The 22,568-nt window shown below is 40.2% G+C and overlaps 5 non-coding genes across 5 annotated transcripts; 4 read left to right on the top strand and 1 right to left on the bottom strand.

Annotated features, from left to right (window-relative positions):
• Positions 1 to 2,096: 2,096 nt before the first annotated feature.
• TRNAS-UGA (transfer RNA serine (anticodon UGA)) lies at positions 2,097 to 2,178 on the bottom strand. The gene has a single exon. It is a non-coding gene; the product is annotated as a tRNA-Ser (tRNA).
• Positions 2,179 to 8,107: 5,929 nt separating this feature from the next.
• On the top strand, positions 8,108 to 8,179 carry TRNAQ-CUG (transfer RNA glutamine (anticodon CUG)). The gene has a single exon. It is a non-coding gene; the product is annotated as a tRNA-Gln (tRNA).
• Positions 8,180 to 14,369: 6,190 nt separating this feature from the next.
• Positions 14,370 to 14,451, top strand: TRNAS-AGA (transfer RNA serine (anticodon AGA)). The gene has a single exon. It is a non-coding gene; the product is annotated as a tRNA-Ser (tRNA).
• A 4,417-nt stretch (positions 14,452 to 18,868) lies between these two features.
• Positions 18,869 to 18,950, top strand: TRNAS-AGA (transfer RNA serine (anticodon AGA)). The gene has a single exon. It is a non-coding gene; the product is annotated as a tRNA-Ser (tRNA).
• Positions 18,951 to 22,177: 3,227 nt separating this feature from the next.
• On the top strand, positions 22,178 to 22,249 carry TRNAM-CAU (transfer RNA methionine (anticodon CAU)). Its single transcript has one exon. It is a non-coding gene; the product is annotated as a tRNA-Met (tRNA).
• The last annotated feature ends 319 nt before the right edge of the window (positions 22,250 to 22,568 follow it).

The following is a 22,568-nucleotide window of genomic DNA, read 5'->3' as shown; positions in this document are numbered from 1 at the left end:
TAGACTTCCTCCTCCCTTACCCTTTTCTCCTTTTTACTTTTCCATGTATTCTCTACTCCTACCTGGACCTTATTTCCCCACTTTGTTCTGCATGGGAATCCAAGTACTGAGTTTCTGAATTCATATTTTTTCCTGAACTGACTGTAAAACCAAATAAATGTTTACAACCACATTTAATAAAGTTGACAAAAAAAAAATCAAAAAATGAGCAGATCTAAATAGACATTTCTTCAAAGAAGACATACGTATGGCCAAAAAGCACATGAAAAGATACTCAACATCCTAATTATCAGAAAAATGCAAATCAAAAGTACAATGAGGTATCACCTCACACCAGTGAGAATGACCATCATCAAAAAGTCTACAATGTAACTAGAATGTAACTTGGTACAACCACTATGGAGAACAGTATTTTGAGGGTCCTTAAAAAACTAAAAGTAAACTACAATATGATCCAGCAATCCCATTCCTGGGCATATATCCAGAGAAAACTATAATCCAAAAGGATACATGCACCTCAGTGTTCATCACAGCACTGTTTACAATAACTAAGGCATGGAAGCAACATAAATGTGCATCAACAAAGGATTGGATGAAGAAGACGTGGTATATATATACAATGGAATACTCAGTCATGAAAAAGAAATAAGCAATGCCATTTGCAGCAACATGGATGGATATGGAGATTACAATACTGAGTGAAGTAAGATTAAATATATGATATTGCTTATATGTGGGACCTAAAAAAGGTAGAAATGAACTAATTTAAAAAACAGAAATAGAGTCACAAATGTAAGGAACAATTACTTTGCCAACAAAGGTCCGTTTAGTCAAGGTTATGGTTTTTCCTGTGGTCATGTATGGATGTGAGAGTTGGACTGTGAAGAAAGCTGAGTGCCGAAGAATTGATGCTTTTAAACTGTGGTGTTGGAGAAGACTCTTGAGAGTCCCTTGGACTGCAAGGAGATCCAACCAGTCCATTCTGAAGGAGATGAGCCCTGGGATTTCTTTGGAAGGAATAATGCTAAAGCTGAAACTCCAGTACTTTGGCCACCTCATGCGAAGAGTTGACTCATTGGAAAAGACTCTGATGCTGGGAGGGATTGGGGGCAGGAGGAGAAGGGGACGACAGAGGATGAGATGGCTGGATGGCATCACTGACTCGATGGACGTGAGTCTGAGTGAACTCTGGGAGATGGTGATGGACAGGGAGGCCTGGCGTGCTGCGATTCATGGGGTTGCAAAGAGTCAGACACGACTGAGCAACTGAACTGAACTGAACTGCGCTGAACTGTGGTTACCAGATTGCTGGGGTGGGGGTGGATAAATTGGGAAATTGAGATTGACATATATACACTACTGTGTAGCACAGGAAACTACTCCATACTCTGTAATGACCTATATGGGAAAAGAATCTTAAAACGAATGGATAAATGTATATATATATATATGTGTGTGTGTGTGTGTGTGTGTATATGTATATATATATATATAAAACTGAATCACTTTTGCTGTACAGCAGAAACTAACACAACATTGTAAATCAACTATACCCCAAAAATTTTTAAAAGGATGCTGATGGTTCAGATACCATTTTACAGTGCGTTATTGTGCAAGTCAATCCTGTTTCTTCATTTTTAAAATGGTGCTAATATTATCTACCTGATTGGGTTAAACTGATAATTAAGTGAGATAATCCATGTAATGCCAATTCAGTGCCTGTAGTAAGGGTTCAAAAATTGTAGCTGTTAGAGAATATACAATTTTTATAAATCTTGAGTTCCCTAGAACAGATAGCAGCTGTGAAAGCACCTCCACCCTAGAAAAGGATGGAATCTAAGTTTGATGCTGAGGCCCCAAATTGACATGGCCAGTAAATAAGGAAAAGTAAGTCACCTTCCTCAAATCAGGATTAATATTATCTTCACACAGTAGTAGATTTAGTGCTGCATTTCAGATTGATGTCAATGTTTCAGACACTATACTCCTTGGAGTTGGCAGGTTGTTGGACCTGACTTGAGTGACTGTAGAGCGGTTTCAGTTGATTGTGTCCTTGACGTGAGAGTCTTCGGTAACCTTCCTTCTGCGGATAAAACCGTAGTCGGCAGGATTCGAACCTGCGCGGGGAAACCCCAATGGATTTCAAGTCCATCGCCTTAACCACTCGGCCACGACTACCTGCTGGAAGGGTTTTATTGTTAACGAGTTTAAAGGTACAGCGAGTGATATGCCATTTAATCACTAGGCACCAAGCATAGTGAAAGTTGTTTTGGTGTATAACTGGCGTGGCAACAAAGAATTTCCTAAGCCCATTCGAGACTTCTCACGTTCGGATGAAATAAGTCATCCATGGCAAGTAGAAATTCAGTGGAGGAAGATGGAAGTCAAAGAATCATTCTGAGACAAGGGATTCGAATTTTCTATGCCCTAGAACTGAGGGTGACCCTAGTAGTCTCACACCTGCAAGTGCCAATGGGACTGGAAACGGGTTGGAAGAAATTTGGGGAAATCGGAAAGCGTGCAGTCAGTCGCGTTTGCTTTCAGCGTTAAGCTCTAAAACAGAAGTATCTCCGATAACCTTCTATTGCGTTGACCTTTCCCTGTCTTAGAAGTATTTGAAACCTGATTTGAGCCAGAGTGCGGGGTGAGAGAATGGGGAAGGTCCAGGAGCTGAAGAAAAAGATGCTGGGAAGATCTTCAACCCTCATGCTGGGAAAATCTTCAAATCCTCACTCCTTTTCTTCTTCCCTGAGAGGAAAGCCCGTAGCCCAGGAGCCTTAGGGAGAAACTGCTTATATAACAGCTTGAGGACATTCACGGTATAGAAAAACAAACCAAATAAAATAAAATAACCCACATGACCATGTGTGTAATGCCAGACTAACTGTAATAATAGGATTGTGGATTTAGAGACTTAATGAAACCCCGTAGAACTGGATTCTTTTTCCTTTTTTTTTTTTAATGTGGAATTTAGGACTATACAATTGACTTCTGAGAGTTGAAGTACTTTGCCAAAAGCACCATCAAGTAGATTTAGACAGACTTTCAGATACAAAGGGAGAATGCCTTTCATGGCTGAGGCCCTCAAACTCTCATAACTAAAGCTCTCCCATATCTTGTCATTTAGGGCAGACAAAGAGACAGTTTTTGGAGAAGGAAATGGCAACCCACTCCAGTATTTTTGCCTGGAGAATCCCATAGACAGAGGAGCCTGGCAGGCTACAGTCCATGGGGTCGCAAGAGTCGGACACGACTTAGTGCACTGTCTCACCCCAGAGATCCTGCCACATATACCACAAAACCCAAACATCCCCCAATGACCTTGGCCCCACTGTTCCAATCATTCCCAGGTGGGAATTCAGGCACATGTCCACAGAGGTCACAGAAAACATACATACGGTTCTGTTATGTCCCATATATTACCCTTTCATGTCCCAAGGAAGACATTTTCTCTTAGAGATTTTCATTTAGTGTATCTTTAAAAAATCTTGTGTTAAACTTGCCTCCATCTTTTTCTTGGGTAAGGACAACCCAGAAATGGCCCTTTTGTGTCTGTGATGTTGCCATTCACAGCTTTCTTGATAGGCCTAGTACAATCTTGAGAACAGGGTTGCTGTATGCTGAGTGTCAGACGGTAGCTCTTAGCTTTGCCTATCTTAGGTAGTTATGCTGTGCATTTTTTATTGGTGTATCATGTTTGATTTGTCCCTAATACCTTTGAAGTTTTTCTGAGAAATGAATAATGCAACATGAACTTATTAAAATACATTTTAAGCCTTTAAAAAAAAAAGAGAGAGAGACAGTTTTTCCTGTGGTGGGCTGAACTGTGTCACCCAATAAGAAATGTTGAAATCCTAAACAGTGGTACCTGTGAATATGACTTTGAGTATAGTCTTTGCCAAGAATATCAAGTTAAAATGAGGTCATACTGGATTAAGGCCCTAAATCCAATGATACAGTCCTTATAAGGAGAGGAAGATTTGAAACACACATAAAAAATAGACACACAAATACAAAGACCACGTGAGAGGGAGGCAGAGATTGAAATAATGCAGTTGCAAACCAAGGAACTACAGGGATTTTCAGCAACCACCAGAAGCTAGGAGAGAGCCATGAAACAGATTCTCCTTCAGACCTTCTAGAACCACTTTACACACACCGTTAATTTAGATTTCTGGCCTCTGGAACTGGGAAAATATAAATTACTGCTGTCTTAAGCCACCCACTTTAATGGTAATTTGTTAAGACAGCCCTATAAAGCATTGCTCCTGTCTGTTTATGCTTGAAACAAGATCCTTCTTGCCACTTTAAAGCACTTCCAAATTCCACCAGAGAGCTTCCTTCAAATATGGGGTTGGCCAAACTGTTCATTCAGGCTTTTCTGTAAAACTCCAATGAACTTTCTGATCCATCCAGTAGTTACTCCCTTTCATATAGTAAACTAATTTTGGAGAAAACTCTTCTAGGGAGGTAATCCGAACTAAAGGAAATCATTTATGTGCAAAGACATATATGATACTTTTAGTTATAACAATAAAATAAACATTTCCAAGAATGGAGAGAGGGATGATTATATAACTCGGGTTATGCCTGGAAGAATATTACCAAACCATTAAAGACAACATTTTGTAAAAAGTTGTGAATGGCTCAGGGAAAAACTACAAGATATAATGTTAAATGAAAAGAGTAGGATAAAAAATGTATATGCTATAAGACCTCAATAATGTAATATTTTACATAATTGTGGGAGAAAATACACTGAAGTGTTGCTAGTGTGGTTTCTTGGTTGTGTGATTGTGGGTTGTTTTTTTTCTTTGTTTTTCTAATGTGAAGCAGACATCATTACTCAAGTTTTAAAAATGAAGAAGCAGAAATAGTGATTTTATTGCTGGAACAAGAGAAATACAATTTCTAGATACAAGGCTTTCATATTACTCTGTAATCAAACATTTAGCTCAAGTGGTCATTTTCAAAGGGATTATGTTTGTTACAGTGGTGAAACCCAGGGCTTTATCTTTGTTTTCTTATGATGCTAATAAGTTAACAATAAAAATAATTTAAAAAGAAGTAATCCCACAATGATGAAAAGAGCGTGAAAGCAAATGACAGATGGTAAGAAACATAGTTTCTCCCCAAATTTCAGTATCTTGATGCAGCTGAGATTTAGTTCTTACTCATGTAAGAGTCCATTGTAGACTTTTGAGTCAGCAAAGACAAGGGAGCTCATTTTTGCCCTTGTGGCGATTCAGCGACCCAGGCTTCTTCTATCTTAAGGATCTGCTATCTCGTAAGGCTGGAGAAAGTCCACATTTCTTTAAAGTCTAGGGGTACATGTTACTTTTGCATTCATAATCTGTTTATTGTGACTAATCACTCAGCCACCCTGAGATGCAAACTGTTATGCAGATTGTTATGCAAATCGAGATGCAGGTATAGATGCTGGCTGCGTAACTTATTCCCATAGACAACTCCCATAGACAACTATGGAGGATGGAACATGGATTGAGGTGAACATTACAATTATCAGCAACATTTGGGGAGGCAGAAAAGAGTTCAATAAATAGTAACTGAGTTAGTAGAGTGAATAAAGCTGAAACCTTACTGTCTGCAAGGTGGAAAGCTACCAATTATGAAGTTATTAACATCTGTAAAGGATATTTCAGATCCTTGGAAAAGCTAATAGGAATTGGGGGGGAAAAAAGATTAAAGGAAATTACTCTCTGAGAAAACTGTCATGGAAAGACCAAACCACAGAGGACATATCAGGCATCCTGACTGCAATGGTCTGTCGTATAAAATCACTCTAAAATGGGTCCATCTACTGGTGTATCAGGTTCATAATACCAATTAGGTTTTGCAGGCTACCTCTTAAATAGGATTGGACTGCTAAGGGGCCACCAGAATCCTGAGGAAAGATATGTATCAAAGCAAATAAATAGAAGAAAGAGTCTGATGGAACTAGAAACTAGTAAATAACAGAAGGGGAAAAAAAACTATTATTAATTTTCTCAGAGAAATAAGAGAACATTTTGCACCTATGGGACAATAATAAGATGCTGTTATTTTTGAAAGAGCATCAAGAGAACAAGAACTCTTGAAATTTTTAAAAACTGTGATGATAGGAAAAAGTTTGATGGAAGAGTTGGAAGATAAAGTTAGAAAATTTTCTCATAAAGAGGAAGAGAAAATAAAGATGGAAAATAGGAAAATGGTAGCTAAATTAAAAGCTCATTCTAGGAAGTCTAACTATGTCTGATTGAAAGTGTTCCAGGACAAGACAACAAAGAAAATAAAGGGTGACAATTACTTATAAATGCCCCCCAAAATTCACCAGACCTAAAAGTTCCACCTATTGCTCAACACAGTGAACAAAAAAGACCAAGAATCTACCCAAGTGTCTACATTATTTAAGAATGGCATTTAACTTCATCACCACAGCAATATCTAGAAGACAAAGGAGTCATGCTCACCAAGTTGTAAAATAAAGTGATTTCCACTCTGGAAATCTCTACCTGACTAAACTAAATCATTTGTGAAGTTAGTAAATATCTTTTCAGAAATGCATTATAGTTGGTGGTGGGAAGGGATAACCAGAAAACAGACCTCATGAGAACTTAAATCTGGGTGTCTCTAATGGGAAATCAGAACCCAGAGGGTGGAATCACCTTCTGGCAGCAAGCATGTCTGGCAGGATCTGGAGTTATGGAGGAGAGACAACTGCTACTTCCAGGAGATGTTACATGAGGCAGAGGGGGCAGTTACAGGGCGGCCTCTTCAACTTGGAAGTATTTCTTCCGTATTTCAGACATCTTTATGCAACTCAAACTGTCTTGGCTGAATGCCCATACTTCTCCGGGGCTTTTGTTGGGAAGGTTCAAATCCGCATAGCTACAATTATTTACTTTTAGTAAAGACGTTTCTCCTCAACCCTTTGGGTTGACAGTCTGGATTCTTCCATCTCTTGCTGTTGTCTTCCTCTAAGGCAATAAACAGTCCTGTCACGTCTCCTACTTGACATCAGGAAAACTTCACTGTCCATGAAAGAGGTAGGTCACAGCTTTGGAACTGTGGTGCTGGAGAAGACTCTTTGAGAGTCCCTTGGACCTCAAAGAGATCAAACCAGTAAATCTTGAAGGAAATCAACCCTAACGATTCATTGGAAGGACTGATGCTGAAGCTGAAACTCCAATACTTTGGCCACATGATGCAAAGAGCTAACTCATTGGAAAAAACCCTGAGGCTGGGAAAGATTGAGGGCAAGAGAAGGGGGCGACAAAGGGTGAGGTGGTTCGATGGCATCACCGACTCAATGGACACGAGTTTGAGCGAACTTCGGGACAGGGGTTTAGTGAAGGACAGGGAAGCCTGGTGTGCTGCAGTCCGTGGGGTTGCTAAACAGTCGGACAACTGACTGAACAACTGAACGACTGAACAACAACAGCTTTCTCAGTGAGAACCAAGTTACAAAACTCTGTTTTGAAAACATTCAAAGTGCTTTACCCTTGGTCTCCACGAGGTGGAAGCGTTCCGAGAAACAGAAGTCATCTCTTGGCATCCCACTCTCTCCGCCCCCCAGTCCGCCCCTGCCACAGCGCCAGGACTGGTTGGCACATCACGTCAAATAAAGTCCTTCACAATTTATGTATCACGAAATTCAACTTCCAAGAACGTCCCTTACGTTCGAAGTCGAGAACTCGGGACAAACACTCGGGATGCAGCGAGCCCCGCCTTTCCTCCGACAAGGGCAGCAGGGAGCGCGGCTCTGCAAGCACGGTATCGGAGCGCCGGTCACTGCATCTGGGCAGCCCGGGTGACTGTGGTCGCGCGGAGAGCCGCCCCGCGAGCTGAGAGCCGCCCCGCGAGCTGCAGAAAAGGCAGAGAGGAGCGCGAGAAAGCACGGACCTACCACTTCTATCCCGAGAAACCGATTTGCTCTTGAGTTTTGCACTAGGAGCTCTGGTGCGCGCAAGAAAAGGTGTGTGTGCTATGGAGGCAGATACGAAAACAAGGATGAGGATACAAATTTCGGCTTTTCAGAGGACGTGTTATGGCAGAACTGAAACTATATGGTATCAGGAAGGAGTGCTATCAGCCTGGCTAGCTGTGGGGTTCCATGGTGTAATGGTTAGCACTCTGGACTCTGAATCCAGCGATCTGAGTTCAAATCTCGGTGGAACCTAGATACTTTTACTTTCTGACTTGATTTACTTATCTTTCCAGTTTTCCTTTTAGGGAGAGTTGGCAGGGAATCTGCAATTCACATTTTGCCTTTTCTTTATAGACTTTAGTACATCATTTTGGAGTTTTTCTACCTTGTGAAAGTTTAAAATGGCCATTTTAAAGTATACATTCTGTTTTAAATTGTCTTGATACCAAATAGGAAGAATTTTAAAGTACAACTTTAAATACTCAAAGCCAAAAGTAAAACTAGTTTTTTAATTTGTTTTTAAAATATTCTAGAAGTAAAGAATTAAGATGCAATCATACATCCTTGTTATTCCTCATCATAGTCTAATGAAAATGTTAGCTAAAGAATGCTCTCATTGTATTAATTTTATATTAACTAATTGAATTTTTACTAATTATTAATATTACATAAAATACACACAAATTACTGTTTCCCCACATTATTAATTATTGCTGCTGCTGCTAAGTCGCTTCAGTCGTGTCCGACTCTGTGCGACACCATAGATGGCAACCCACCAGGCTACCCCGTCCCTGGGATTCTCCAGGCAAGAACACTGGAGTGGGTTGCCATTTCCTTCTCCAATGCATGAAAGTGAAAAGTGAAAGTGAAGTCACTCAGTCCTGTCCGACTCTTCGCGACCCCATGGACTTCAGCCTACTAGGCTCCTCCATCCATGGGATTTTCCAGGCAAGAGTACTGGAGTGGGGTGCCATCGCCTTCTCCGATTAATTATTAAAGCCCTTGAAATACTGAAAATCCACTCACACTTTAATTGATTCATAGTGTTTCAACATATAAAGCGTACTAAGGAGATTTTTCACTCTATGTTAATAGCTGAAATTCTTATTCTCATTTTAGTTATCTATTTTTTGTTCTTAGCTGAATTTTCAATTACCAATAGATGTTAGTGATCAATCTGGAGAAGCAAATTGCTAAAATAAAGGGGGAAAAGCTACCTACCCATACTTTTTCTTTCTTTGTTATGTTCTTATGTTTGCTGATACTTCAGCCTAACATATAAACTGCTTTTATGAAGACACCAACTGCCTGATTGTAATTTGAAATCTTAACTCCTTAGAAGTTTAGGGAAAGGCCATATTTTCATGTCTACCAAAGATACAGTTTATGCAAAGTCCTGCATGAACACCATTATCAGAGACTGCTTCCTGGTTGATGTATATCCCTGGAGCCTCAAAACCCTTCGTTGTAGGTACACATTTTCTCACCTTCCCTGAGTTCATTTACTTATAAAGTCATGAAAATTTGATGGGTACAAAGGACCTCGTTGGCACTGATTCCTATACTAAGGATGTCCACAATACTATTTTTAAATATAGGACTCCATAATAAAAACATTTACTAATTCAATTCCAAAACTTGACTTCAAAAAACAGAGAAACAACCTAACAATGTCAACAACTGCTATAGGCAATGGAGTCCTCAGGGAACCACCTTCTACTTCTGTTGGCACAGTGGAACCAGCATGGTAGGATGGGAAACGGAGACGCTCTGGGACTGAATTCTTAACTCTGTGAATGTCTAACTGTGTAATTTTCAAGATGTAAAACTACTCTGTACCTCAATCTCTTTACTTTATGTAAAAGAAGGTAAGGCCTTCTTTGCTATGTCTTACGATGCTAAGTACCTTGCTTAAGGAAGACACTCCACAAATATCAGTGCTCTTAAGGACGACACTCCACAAACACTAGGCCTCTCTTTTCCCCCTTTTTCTTTTCTCTCTTCCTCTCTGTATTCCCCCCGCCCCCTTCTCCTCCTCCTTATTCTTCAGAAAGAAGGGTACCTGAGAATGGAAAGGGGACATTTTGGTGTATTTGGATCAATTCAAGTACCACGGTCAGTGATGCTTCCTTCCTAAAAATATTCTTGCTAGCAGAAGCAGCCTATCCTCTATTCCAAAACACTAGTCTATCCTTGGAGAAGGAAATGGTAACCCAACTCCAGTACTCTTGCCTGGAAAAGCCCATGGATAGCGGACCCTGGTAGGTTACAGTCCATGGGATCGTGAAGAGTTGGACACAACTGAGCGACTTCACTTTCACTTTTCCCTTTCATGCATTGGAGAAGGAAATGGCAACCCACTCCAGTGTTCTTGCCTGGAGAATCCCAGAGTCGGGGGAGCCTGGTGGGCTGCCGTCTATGGTGTCCCACAGAGTCAGACAAGACTGAAGCAACTTAGCAGAAGCAGCAGTAGCACCCTCAGTTCAGTTCAGTCGCTCAGTCGTGTCCGACTCTTTGTGACCCCATGAATCGCAGCATGCCAGGCCTCCCTGTCCATCACCAACTCCCGGAGTTCACTCAGACTCACGTCCATTGAGTCAGTGATGCCATCCAGCCATCTCATCCTCTGTCGTCCCCTTCTCCTCCTGCCCGCAATCCCTCCCAGCATCAGAGTCTTTTCCAATGAGTCAAGTCTTCGCATGAGGTGGCCAAAGTACTGGAGTTTCAGCTTTAGCATCATTCCTTCCAAAGAAATCCCAGGGCTGATATCCTTCAGAATGGACTGGTTGGATCTCCTTGCAGTCCAAGGGACTCTCAAGAGTCTTCTCCAACACCACAGTTCAAAAGCATCAATTCTTCGGCACTCAGCCTTCTTCACAGTCCAACTCTCACATCCATACATGACCACTGGAAACCATAGCCTTGACTAGACAGACGTTTGTTGGCAGAGTAATGTCTCTGCTTTTGAATATGCTATCTAGGTTGGTCATAACTTTCCTTCCAAGGAGTAAGCGTCTTTTAATTTCATGGCTGCAGTCACCATCTGCAGTGATTTTGGAGCCCAGAAAAATAAAGTCTGACACTGTTTCCACTGTCTCCCCATCTATTTGCCATGAAGTGATGGGACTGGATGCCATGATCTTCATTTGCTGAATGTTGAGCTTTAAGCCAACTTTTTCACTCTCCACTTTCACTTTCATCAAGAGGCTTTTGAGTTCCTCTTCACTTTCTGCCATAAGGGTGGTGTCATCTGCACATCTGAGGTTATTGATATTTCTCCCAGCAATCTTGATTCCAGCTTGTGTTTCTTCCAGTCCAGCGTTTCTCATGATGTACTCTGCATGTAAGTTAAATAAGCAGGGTGACAATACCTAGCCTTGACGTACTCCTTTTCCTATTTGGAATCAGTCTGTTGTTCCCTGTCCAGTTCTAACTGTTGCTTCCTGACCTGCATACAGATTTCTCAAGAGGCAGATCAGGTGGTCTGGTATTCCCATCTCTTTCAGAATTTTCCACAGTTTATTGTGATCCACATAGTCAAAGGCTTTGGCATAGTCAATAAAGCAGAAATTGATGTTTTTCTGGAATTCTCTTCCTTTTTCAATGATCCAGCGGATGTTGGCAATTTGATCTCTGGTTCCTTTGCCTTTTCTAAAACCAGCTTGAACATCAGGAAGTTCACGGTTCACATATTGCTGAAGTCTGGCTTGGTGAATTTTGAGCATTCATTTACTAGCATGTGAGATGAATGCAATTGTGCGGTAGTTTGAGCATTCTTTGGCATTGCCTTTCTTTGGGATTGGAATGAAAACTGACTTTTTCCAGTCCTGTGGCCACTGCTGAGTTTTCCAAATTTGCTGGCATATTGAGTGCAGCACTTTCACAGCATCATCTTTCAGGATTTGAAATAGCTCAACTGGAATTCCATCACCTCCACTAGCTTTGTTTGTAGTGATGCTTCCTAAGGCCCACTTGACTTCACATTCCAGGATGTCTGGCTCTAGGTCAGTGATCACATCATCGTGAATATCTGGCACCCTATCCTTGCTTAAAAACCAGGTAAAAAATCTAAACTGAAGTAGTTACCTTGCTTGAGGATATTGGTTTTTTTCAAGACCTACCCCCCCCCCCCCCATCTTGCACTGCCTGTAGGACTCAGGGAATCACTATATATTTCTATTTTACATACTGAAAGAATTCTAATATAATGCTAATTCATATCAAAAAGAAAACCAGAGTAGTGTGTGGGGGAGTGATAGATCAGGAAAAAAGAAATACAATGTAGAACTAAATCAAATTTATCAATATGGGTACACTTAATGGAGATTCTGAAGTTAGTGTGTTAGCTAGAACAGCTGGGAATTGTAACAGTGTGCATGGTAAGTTGACTGTAACCTGAAGTCAGTATAAATACAGTAAATTAAGAAGCCAAGATTTCTTTGGTATGAGGTAGAGAAAGATATAGATATCTTAGATTGTTTTAAAACACATAGGGAACTTGCAATGGATTTATCACACGTGACACCCACTCATCTTCCCTCTATTATCTCCCTGGAGGGCTCCCTTACAAAACCCCCTAAGAAACAGATTGGTGAAGAGAGAGCCAGGGTCCTTGGGAAGTTCTCTAGAACCTGTCCTCTGTAGAAAGGTTTGATGGTAATGGATACATCCCTAATTTTTTTTTAATTATTTACCTTTTTGATCCGCTTCCTCCATTTCTCCCACTTGCCCTAGCCCACCTTTACCTTTGGTAACCACTCATCTGTTCTCTGTATCTATAAACCTGTTATTTTTTTTCTTTTTTTAGATTCCCCATATAAAAGGTATTTGTCTTTCCTATCTGGCTTATTTCACTTAGCATCATTCCCTCAAGGTCCATCCATGTTGCAATAGATGGCAAGGTTTTATTCTTTTTTATGGCTGAATAATATTTCATTGTACATATACTATAACCTCTTTATTCCTTCATCCATTGATAGACAGAGGTTTTCATACCTTGGCTGCTGTAAACAGTGCTGCAATGAACATAGGAGTGCATATATACTTTTCAAATTAATGATTTCATTTTCTTCAGATAAATATCCAGAAGTGAAATTGCTGGATCATATGATAGTTCTATTTTTACTTTTTTGAGCAATCTCCATACATTTTCCATAGTGGCTGCACCAACTTATCTTCCCACTAACAGTGCACAGAGGTCCCCATCCTTGTTAACGTTTGTTATTTCTTGTTTTCTGGATAATAGGCATTATAACAGATGTGAGATGATATCTCATTGTAGTTTTGATTTGCATTCATCTGATGATTAATGATGTTGAGCATCTTTTCATGTACCTCTTGGCCATATATATGTCTTTGGAAGACAGATTTATTCGGATCTTCTATCCATTTTAAAATCAGATGGTTTTCTCGCCTTTCACTTGTATGAGTTCTTTCTATATTTTGGATATTAAACCCTTATCAGCTATATGATTTGCAAATATTTCCTCCCATTCCAATGGTTTTATGATTTTAGATCTTACTTTCAAGTCTGTAAGTCATTTTAAGCTCCTAGACATAGGTCTTGGTGATGGTTTTTTTTGGATTTGGCATCACATAAAAGTAAAGGCAACAAAAGCAAAAATAAACAAGTGGAACTATATCAAATTAAAAAGCTTCTGCACAGCGAAGGAAGCACTAAAAAAGCAAACAACAAAACATTAGTCTCCTCTCTTCAAACCATCAGAATAAGGAATCCTTGCAGTTTGAGGAGGAAGTGTTACCTGCCAATTTGACACAATAGCCTATGTGTCTGCTGCTGCTGCTGCTGCGAAGTCGCTTCAGTCGTGTCCGACTCTGTGCGACCCCGGAAACGGCAGCCCGCTAGGCTCCCCGGTCCCTGGGATTCTCCAGGCAAGAACACTGGAGTGGGTTGCTATTTCCTTCAATGCATGAAAGTGAAAAGTGAAAGTGAAGTCGCTCAGTCGTCTGCAACTCCTAGCGACCCCATGGACTGCAGCCTACCAGGCTTCTCGGTCCATGGGATTTTCCAGGCAAAAGAGTACTGGAGTGGGGTGCCATTGCTAAATGATGCCAAAGAGCAAGAAACTGCTTAATACAAATGCAGTTTCTGATAGAAAATGTGACATTCTGAAGAGAATTGAAGTTCTCTCCACTCCAGTACTCTTGCCTGGAAAATCCCATGGACGGAGGAGCCTGGTAGGCTGCAGTCCATGGGGTCACTAGGAGTCGGACACGACTGAGCGACTTCACTTTCACTTTTCACTTTCATGCATTGGAGGAGGAAATGGCAACCCACTCCAGTGTTCTTGCCTGGAGAATCCCAGGGACAGCGGGGCCTGGTGGGCTGCCGTCTATGCGGCTGCACAGAGTCGGACACTACTGAAGCGACTTAGCAGCAGCAGCATAGCTACTTAGACCAATGAGCTTAACTACTGTCCAAGTAGTCGTGGCCGAGTGGTTAAGGCGATGGACTAGAAATCCATTGGGGTCTCCCCGCGCAGGTTCGAATCCTGCCGACTACGACATCGTTCTCTATTGAGACATAGCCAGTTGGGGAAGAATGCTGTTACCTTAGAGAGAAGCTGGATTGTTCTCCAACCTGGCTCTTTATGTTGCCGGTGAAAGGCTCCCCGCCGCTGGAAGCACACGGATTATACCCCTCGCCCAGCAGCAGTATGGGGCCTAATTTATTATTAATTTTAAGTAATTCGACCACAGCCCTAATGGTGCTTTCTTTCCCCACTAGAAGAGCCCAGGCTTTGATGGTACCTTCCTCTTTCCTCCAGTCAAAATCCTGCTTAAAAGGCAGCCTTTCCGAAAGAAAAAACTTCGCAGAAACCTTTCCCCTTTATCAGGACTCTTCTCCAGTCATGTATGTCCTTGTTCATGTACAAAAGGAAACTCCATGAAATCTTGGCTCGCATAATAAGTGAAAGCCAGAACTCACAGCTATGGTCATGAATCCAAACTGGATTTTAATAGGCAAGCCACTACACAACTGAAGAAATTATTTCAGCCATTCTTTTGGTAGCCAAACCAAAAAAGTCGACAACATTATGCCAGATTAACTTGTCCTGGGGTCAAGGACACTGGTAAAGAGAGAGGAGCTAAAAGTGAGATGAGGTTTTGACTCATTCTGGGCACAGAGTTCAGATGCAAAATCCCATTGGATCATTAACATGTATGAGTTAATGTATTGAAGTGTTAAAGCAATGTCAACCACACTTGAATGCCTTTCTAGGAATTCCTAGGAAAATTAGATTATCTCACTTGGCAATTTAATGGGACTGATCCTCACCTCTCTTGTGGAGATCTGCACAGTTGACATACTTGAGTGCATCTCAAGAATGCATCTATTAATTTTTCTTAAACCCAACGCATTCCACATTCATTGATTAAATGCCAGGTACTTTCCTCTTTCATGCATGTGTTCAGAGGAATGAAGTACAGTAAAAAAAAAAAACATCGAGTTGCAACCTCAGGAGGGTCAGTGATGTTGAGTTGTGATAAGTCTTCTTTGCTGAGCAGGGCCTGCTTAATGAAAATAACTTGTTTTTGGCTATTAAGACCTGGATTTCCAGAGGATGAACTTAATATTTCTTTGCAAAACGCATCATTTCTCATCTCTCCATCTCTTACATTCAGCATAAGGTTGCTTTGACTCTCAAAAACTAAATAGAATTCTAGAATGTTAAAGTCATGAAATGTTAAGGCCCTTCTGTGGAAACAATTCCTAACCTTAGAGTTGTGGAAAGTGACCCACATGACATCAATGTACAGAATTTAAAAATAAAAATTTGTTCAAAAAGATACCTTAGAGAGAATGTTGATAGTATAAGCAGAAGTTCTTCTCTTTCCAGATACTGCTTTCTGGAGGAATCCCATGGAAAATGAAGCTCCAGTTCTGGGGGCTGGAATAGAGATCCTGAACCAGGACTGACCATTACACAGAATCTTGCTTTGTGGAGTATCAGCCTGTAATCTGGTTTCTGAATGCTGCTGTTGGGATTCTAGAACTTTTCTCATTACATTTTTTTTTTTTTTCTTTTTTGGCTACACCCTGCAGCATATGGGATTTTAGTTCCCCAACCAGGGATGGAACCCAATCGTTCTGCATTGGGAGTATGGAGTCTTAACCACTGGACCACCAGGAAAATCCCTTTCTCTTTAGCTTTAAATCACTGAAATTTCTTATAAATAAGGAAAATAAAATAAAAATAAAACTGGTGAACAGTGTAAGAAAAACAAGAATTACAGCAATTGCAGCAGAGAATGTAAATTAGGAAGTACATTTCCAATTGAAATAAATCTGAGCCACTGATTTAATTTAAAATTTTCTAGTAGCCATATTAAAAAGTAAATAAGGCATAATTCTTTTAATAATATATTTTATATTAACCCAACATATTCAAAATATCATTTCACTATGTAAGAAATTTGAAAAGTTGACAGTGTGATAGTTTACTTTGTTTTTTTTCATACAAAATCTTCAAAGTCTGCTGTGTATCTTTCACTTAGAGCTCAAGTAGGACCAAGTGCTCAATAGTCACATGTCAGAAGTGGCTAAAGTATTGGACATCACAGATTTAGAGCGTGAAAACATACGACTGAGTTGATAGACGATTGAAACAAGGGAGAGTCTACACTGAAAGCAATAGGCTATGGTTCAACATAGAAGTATTCTTGGCATGCACTTCTTGGAGCTTTTGGAGCTAGTGCTGCTGTAAGTAAACTTGCTATTTCAGGGCACTCTTTCCTAACTTACTCAGGAGTATCTGTGAAAGCCCAGTGAGTCCTGCTGCCAGCTCCTCTTCCAGGATGGTAGGGGGACAGCTCTTACCCAGCATCATAAACAGCTCCTGTTTCAGCATCAGGAGCATTGTCAAACCTCCAGAGTTTCTATTTCTAGGAAGGCAGAGGCCAGAAAGTCCATGAGCCTCCTTCACCATGTCTTTTTACATTTGTTTCCGTTATGGGAATCATTCATCTCTGATTGGCTGACTTGCTGTCCTTAAAGTCAAGGTGCAGCCTTAAAGTCAAGATAGAATTCCTCAAATGTAAAATTGATTATTGCTTATCCAGTGTTGTCACTCCCAGGTTCTTCACCTCCTAAAATCCTGTGCATCCTTAAAGATTGCCTGTCTATGTCTCCTCCTTTGAAAAGCCCTCAAGTTCCATCCTTCATTCCCCTTCTTCAGTGCCCCTTATACTGTCTTTGCCATAACATTGTTTAAGAAAATGCAATGGTAATATTAGTGCTTCCATATATCTTTGTTTATATGTCTCATATGAAACTACTTCTGTATTTATCATTCTGCCTGCTAGCATATGTGTTTTTGAAGAAATGAACTGGTTAAGTCATCACTTTAGATTACGTAAGCTAATGTAGTAGAAACAAATCCCATTTATGAATCTAACTGCTGTGTGTCCTTTAAATAGTACATCCCTTTAGCGCATCCTTTCATCTCTTTTGTTTCCTTGGCATCATTTAAGAGTCTCGAAAAAGTAATTGGTTGGTTAATCCATTATTTTCCTTAAATATTTTATGAATTTTTGGTATTTCTTTTGCTACATCTGTTAGTCTTTCAGAAGCAACAGAACATCCTAAATTAAATGCTACTATGAGACATCTATGACTTTGAAATGAAAAGCGGCAACAGCAGTAAATGGAAATTGGAAAAACAGAATTCAGAATATTCATTAAGAATTAAGAGAACTAAAGTTGTCTAGCATCTGTTTCCCTTTTGCATGCTTCCTTTTTCAACAAGAAAGGGAGACTATCACAAATCAAGGGCTTCTCAGTGAAAATCTTAGAGTAAGGATTGAAAGGGAACTGAGATAGAGGTTCTAATAACCTTTGGTTGAACAAGGTTCCATTCCATTCTGTTGGACCTACATATGTTTCATTCTAGTGTCCCAAATGTGCACTGAAACCCACACCCGTTATCCCTCTGAAAAAGGGACGCTCTAAGAACTGGTTTGACGGAAATTATAGCTTCAGGCATGGGTGAACTTTGGCTTCCTAATTGACAAAATTGAGGTTAATGACTCACATAGCCATATTTCAAAGGTGATATTTATTCAGCAACTTTTTGCTTAATTACAGTTTAGTAACATTTGTTAGTTAAAAATGTTTATTCGTTGAAAATAGGTTTTGTAACATAAAGGAGACTCTTCAATGCAGAGGGTTCTTAGTCTTGTGTCTGTGTTCTCTAACAGTATTTATGAATCCCTGACATGGTTTCTACAGTTGTTAGTTTTGAGTCAGGGCCAATCTCTCTGTGACAAGGTGAACAAGTTTTATTTTACCATGGGATTTTGAGGCAAAAAATAATTTGAGTCTCTGTCTTAATAACTGCACAACCATCAAATGAGAACAATTTGTTAACTCTATTTTGTTGTTTTGGGAACACATAAAATGACTGTGAAAAGATATGTGGGCTCCAAATTCCTTCTAACTGTCTTAATAGATTTGTCTGACATGAACCTAACATCTGTCTTCCCAATGATGAAGTCTCACTACTATACCAGGGAAGAAAGTTTTATTGAAAATCACTATCCTCACTGTGTGTGGACTTAAGTTCTAGTGTGTTTGTTTCTTTTAATCATTGTTAATTACATGTAATTGTGAAGGGAATATTAAAGTTTGTTCCACTTTGTGGTCTATTTCATGAATCTCCACCAGAGGCTGACAGAGCAGACACTGATCTCACTCCAATAACCCATCAAATGAGGTCTCATTCCAGTTCTGAGGATAATGTTTTCCCTGGTAATATGGTGTAACAGCATGATAGTCACTCAAATGACATCAAAGACTGGTCACATTGACTGCCAATATACTTTCTGATATGTGACTCAATCTTTCTGGTATGTGATTTAATTTTATGAAAGCTAAGCTTCAGCATGGCTATTTATTCTCATAGCATGTTGCCTTATTGTGTAGTCGTGGCCGAGTGGTTAAGGCGATGGACTAGAAATCCATTGGGGTCTCCCCGCGCAGGTTCGAATCCTGCCGACTACGTGGTAGTTACTTGTGAACTAATTACTTCTTAATACTATGCTTTTTGACAAATTCTGGAGTTGCAAGTCCAAACACAAACAGGAACTCTAACCAAGATGCAGGCAGTTACTACCCTTTCCAGCTTATAATCCTGCAATTAACCCACCCTTGCCAGAAAAAACCAAGTCATAATTGTTGCATTTTTCCAATAGGTGTGACCTGAATCCTAATATATTTTCTTTTCCCCTGAGAAGAGTCTGAACTTCAGAGACACCTTGGTGTTTCCTGCTTTCAAAATCCTACTTGCTTCTCCATGAAATTTTTACCTTTTCAGGGATTTCTTTTCTCATATGTAACTAAAACCTGTGTATTTCTAACACACATATTTTTATCTGTCTAAGGGAAATCGATCAATAACTCCATGCTTGCTTCACACAACTCCAGCATGTTTATGGGGTAAAGAGCCAGAAGTATATGCTATCTAAAGAAAGCAAAATTCTTGACTGGAAAACTATCTCTACCAAAAGGCAGTGATCAACTGATACAAAGTTTATTTTCCTTGCCTATTAAGAATTTTAATATTTATAATAATTAAATATAATAATCATGATATGAAGTTCAAATGATATTGAGAGTATATGCAATGAATAAAATCTATCTTCTATTCATGCTCTAGCTGTTCACTTTCTCTCCACAGTGAAATAAATTTTTGTATAACCGTCCAGAGTATATATTATTATTTTTAATGTATAGTATTCAACCCACTCTTTATTTTAAGCAAATTTTAGCAACTAATGTTTAGTAATTGTCTTAGTTATTTCATTCCATTAAAAATATATTCTGACCTCTACAAAATATACCCAATTGATTTTTTGACAATAGTACAAAAAAAAAAAAAAATTCACTGGAAGAGAGAGAGAGAGAGAGCCTTTTCAACAAATGGTGCAGAAGCAATTGGACATTCATAGGCAAAAACAAAAACCTTTTTTTGATTTGATCTAGACCTCATTCCATATATAAAATTAGAATAAATCACAAACTAAAATGTAAAACTATAAAACTTTCAGAGAATAACATAGGAGATCTTCAGAATCTTCGTAGTTTAGACTTGATACCAAAGCCCAATCGTTAAAGGGAAAAAACTGGACCTCATCAAAATTTAAAATTTTACTCCACAAAAAGACACCATTGGACTTCCCTGGTGTCTCAGAGGTAAAGAATCTTCCTGCCAACGCAGAAGACATGGGTTCAACCTGTGATACAGAAAGATTCCACATGCCGCAGAGCAACTAAGCCCACACCACTATTGAGCCTGTTCTCCAGAGCCCAGGAGCCTCAAGTACTGAGCCCATATGCCGCAACTACTGAAGTCCAGCACTCTAGAATCCATGCTCTGCAACAAGAGAATCCACCACAGTAAGAAGCCTGTGGACTGCAATTAAAGGGTAGCCCATGGCTCACTGCAACTAGAGAAAGCCGGAGCAGAAATGAAGACCCAGCACGGCCAAAAACAAATACATAAACAAAATTATTATTTTTTTAAGACACTATTAAGGGGTTGAAAAAACAAGCTGCAAATTGGGAGGAAATGTTTGCACACCACATACCTGACAAAAGACAGTATCTTGCAAATGCACAAGAATTCTGGAAACAACAAATTTTTTAAAAACCTCAACAATCCAATTAGAACATGGATAGAAGACACGAAGAGACATTTCACTAATGGGGACAGATGGATGGCAAATCAGCATGTGATTAGGAACTTGGGCAGAGATTTTGACAGGGCAAAACTGGCTCTAGCAATGGCAAAGTCCCTAGCCATAATGGTGTTACAGCTTTCCTACATCTGAAGCTTTCAGGTCTGGGCTTAAACCTTTCCATTTCTGAGAAAGTGACTGAAGCACAGGTGCATAGGCCAAGCGAACCTCTTCCAGAAGAAGACTGTATTCTGTTAATGCTGACAGGAGAATATTGGCAGTGGATACAGATATAGAAGTGATGACCCCTGCCTCCTCACTGAGACATTGTCTTGGGTTGCCAACACTAGGTCTGAAGCTTCTGTGGCAAAGAAGAAGGAAAAGAACAGAAACTCCGAGAATCTAATGGAGATAAGGCAAGCGATCTGCAAAATTCAGAAGTGAAGTGAAGTGAAGTCGCTCAGTCGTGTCTGACTCTTTGCGACCCCATCGACTGTAGCCAACCAGGCTTCTCCGTCCATAGGTTTTTCCAGGCAAGAGTACGGGAGTGGGTTGCCATTTCCTTCTCCAGCAAAATTCAGAAGAGAATATATAAAGGATGAAGGACAGCTCAAGGAGGAAAACCAGTCAGCACCTTCTGAGGTTTGACTTCTTGCTGCCACAAACCATGCCTGCCTCAGGGAAAGCTTGTCCCATAGTTGGTGGCAAAATCCTCATTGCAGAAAAGGGCCTTGTCCCTACACTTGGTGGGAGCTTTCGTTTTCAGTTCAGGACCTATTGAGTCCCTGGGGGACTATCTTAATTCCTAAGTCTCTCAGTTTCTGAGCAATGAGACCATGTTCAAACAAACTTGCCATATGACTCGACCTCTGAAAATAAAAGAGCTAGATGACTCCAGGTTGGGGTGTGGAGGGAAGGAGTCACAGTTGGCTCTGAACCTCGCAAGAAGGGGAATTTGGCAAAATGGAGCCTTATTTCGGAGTCTCCAATAATCAAGAGCAACAGAGCAAGAGAAATCTGTGTAGCACCCAGGAAGGGGGAGTAACTTAAGCTAAACACGAGATATTGTCCACTTTTACCTGATAAATCTAAGTACGAGCTTGGAAGGAGGGAAAGAAGAAAAAAAGGAGAAAGACAGGACCAAGAGGAAATCCAGAGGAAAGGGCTTTGGGTGAGGGAGAAACTGACTCTTGAAAGGTTTTAAAAGGCTTTGCTGAGTTCTTGTTCTGGAAAGCTGACATTCTAGCCATCATTATTCCTTACCTACCTGTCATAATTCCTGATCCAAAGGGAATGATTGTCATCCTCTTGAAGAAAGAAAGGGTTGAAGATTTGTGAGGACTGCAAACTAGAGATCGTGTGACATTAATATTTTGAGAATGACACAGACTATAAGGGCCAGAAAGAAAGCGAAAAGCATAGAGGAAACAGATGGAGAAAGAGAATGGTGAAAAGAGGACAGAGAAAGTGACAGTATTAAACTTGGAGGTGTTGGGGAAATGCGAAAGAATCAAGGTTGAAAAATATTCCCTAGCACCTCCCATTAACATTAGCAGAGTGGCGCAGCGGAAGCGTGCTGGGCCCATAACCCAGAGGTCGATGGATCGAAACCATCCTCTGCTATGTGTGGTCATCTTTTTCGTCAAGAGTACTTCACCTACCGAAACATTCGCAAAGCAGAAACTAGACAAAAGCCACCAGAAAAAACAAAGCCACCAGAGATGATCTCACGACCATTCTCACCCTCTGGGCTTCCTGGGACAGGAATATCTTATTTTCTCTGCTCCAGCTGTCTTCAGAAGCCTACAGAATAATGGCAAGCACTACCTAGTCTTAACTTGTCTTCCACTTCAGCTGTCTACTCCCTCACTGCTTGCTTGACTCTCTCTTAGAGAGGCTCAAAAAACATATGTTGAATCCAAGAAGCTTTACATATAACCAT

The sequence above is a fragment of the Bos grunniens genome, chromosome 23, assembly GCF_055505025.1.
Source record: "Bos grunniens cultivar Pamir isolate PY7600 chromosome 23, Bosgru_T2T1.0, whole genome shotgun sequence".
Lineage (NCBI taxonomy): Eukaryota > Metazoa > Chordata > Mammalia > Artiodactyla > Bovidae > Bos > Bos grunniens.
The sequence above is the reverse complement of the archived record's forward strand: the minus strand, read 5'-3'. Positions and strand labels throughout refer to the sequence as shown.